Genomic DNA, 2,662 nt, shown 5'->3' on the forward strand with positions numbered 1-2,662 from the left:
CCCCTGCAATGGAAAGGGGTTGGTAGACCTGGGCTCCTCCGGAGGCCAGGTCTACCCCTGCAATGGGAAGGGGTGGGGAGACCCGGCCTCCGGAGGGGGGGGTGCTCCAGGGCAGGGGGAGGGGAAGATCAACCCAGGGGGTGGAGGAGACGGGGAACCGGCGGGATAGGGGGGGAACTTACCTCCTCCTGCTGCTTCCTCCTCTTCCTCATAGGTGCGGAGGTCCTCCTCTCCCGCGAGTATCGCGGGTCCCCCACTTGTCTTTTCTAATCCTCAATTTATATGTACCTTTGGGGGCAGCCGCCCCCTTATCGGAAAGAGGGTCCTCGTCGGAAGACACCAAGTCCAATTCGCTACTGGCAAAGCAGCCATTTTCTCTAGGGGAACTGATGTCTGTTGTGTTGGAACATTCAAGGTCTATCATTCATATATAAAGTAAATGACAGGGGGCAGCAAAGGGGACAACTAGTTAGCATAGTGAAATTAGGGACTTCCTATTATTTTCAAATAGTCTCCTTCCTGTCTCCTGATTGGCTCAGTTAGAGTCTTTTCCCGCTCCTGCTGAGAACTGTTTGTTACTGAATCCCTCCTGGCTAGTTAGACAGTAAGGATTCTCTTTCTCTCTCCTCTTTCTTACAAAGTTCAGCCTCTTCTTAATAGACCAACTTAATCCTCTAAATAGCTTGTGCTCCCTTTTACTGCATATCTACACTCTGCCAACATATTATCCGGAGTTCAGCTGTAATTCCAGGAGAAATCCAATTTGCCACTGGCAAAGCAGCCATTTACTCTAGGGGAACTGATGTCTGTTGTGTTGGAACATTCAAGGTCTATCGTTCATATATAAAGAAAATGACAGGGGGCAGCAAAGGGGACAACTAGTTAGCATAGTGAAATTAGGGACTTCCTATTATTTTCAAATAGTCTCCTTCCTGTCTCCTGATTGGCTCAGTTAGAGTCTTTTCCCGCTCCTGCTGAGAACTGTTTGTTACTGAATCCCTCCTGGCTAGTTAGACAGTAAGGATTCTCTTTCTCTCTCCTCTTTCTTACAAAGTTCAGCCTCTTCTTAATAGACCAACTTAATCCTCTAAATAGCTTGTGCTCCCTTTTACTGCATATCTACACTCTGCCAACATATTATCCGGAGTTCAGCTGTAATTCCAGGAGAAATCCCGACCTCACCTGGAGGTTGGCAACCCTATTTGACTTGCCTGTAAATGGCAGCCTGATTTCCCAGCAGAAGTTCCTCTTGGGTGGGTCTAGTCCTCGTGATCTCGCTTCTGTAAAGGTCATAGCATCATGTCTCTTTGGGGAATGGTATGACTTTCCCAGGCTTCCATGAACACTGATTGGATTGTGGGCAGAGATGGACCACGGTACTGCAAAAGCTGCGGTGGCTCAAGTGGTTAAGATGCTGAACTGCAGGCTGTGGAAGGTCAGTAGTTCAGCAGTTCAAGACCTGGGTGCTGCAAGACGGGGTGAGCTCCTGTCTCTAGTTCCAGCTCCTGCCAACCTAACAGTTCGCAAGCAAGAACCTGGAGGTTGGCAACCCTATTTGACTTGCCTGTAAATGGCAGCCTGATTTCCCAGCAGAAGTTCCTCTTGGGTGGGTCTAGTCCTCGTGATCTCGCTTCTGTAAAGGTCATAGCATCACGTCTCTTTGGGGAATGGTATGACTTTCTCAGGCTTCCGTGAACACTGATTGGATTGTGGGCAGCGATGGACCACGGTACTGCAAATGACAGCACCATTTTAAGAAACATTCAGGTTTCTGCTCTACAGAAGGTGAGACAGTAGCATGCCTAAGACAACCCACTTATTTTTTTTCTAGCAGTGGAATGTGTGAATGGAACACTGGTTTTTTGAGGTGGGGTGTTCATATGTAATGAAATGGTTTGTCAAGAGGAAGGACGCATGTGATGTTATTTGCATAAGATGGTGATTGCATGGATCAGGAGGACGGCAGGTGGCACTCGGTCCTGTTTTGCATGGTTAGAGTGCCAAAACCACACATCTGCCCAGGGCTAGTTTCTCATTGAGACCAAGTAAGGGATTAGAGGAATCAAGCCTGAAGCCTGAGCCAACATTGGCTATTGGTCTTGTCTGATGAATGCTGACCACACAAGCCTCAAAGCAGAGCGTTGGCTTGAAAGTCTTTCCTTTATGCATTACAAATGGAATTTCAAGCAGCGAAAAACTCACGCTGTGAGCATTATCTTTATCTGTGGATCTTACCCGCATCGATACAGATGACTGAAACGAAAAATGATTTTGAGATAGCCCAGGCATTGATGGCAGACACTGATGGCAGACAATGGTGATTAATGGCTGGAGGCTGCTGTGAGCACCTGGAACTGGGAATCAGAGTCAGACGGCAAGTGGACCCAGAAATCTGTTTTGCCTTGGACAATTGGTTGAAGGAGAACTGGATACTGGCTGGTGGATTTTGGCCATGCAATTGCTTTCAATGTCAGGCGACAGTTCTATCTGCAAAAATTACTTCAGTGGGCCTCCAATGAATGCCAGCGCAAGCTTGATTGGGAACCGAGCGCCCTCGCAGAATGCCACGTTTATCATCATTCCAAAAAAGCTTAGCTTCCTTCCAAACCATAAGAAAGCAACAAAATTCCTTGGAAGGTGACATGGGGCAGACAAACAGTGA

Source organism: Gekko japonicus, unplaced genomic scaffold (assembly GCF_001447785.1).
Source record: "Gekko japonicus isolate JY-2015 unplaced genomic scaffold, Gekko_japonicus_V1.1 scaffold661, whole genome shotgun sequence".
In the NCBI taxonomy this organism is placed as follows: domain Eukaryota; kingdom Metazoa; phylum Chordata; class Lepidosauria; order Squamata; family Gekkonidae; genus Gekko; species Gekko japonicus.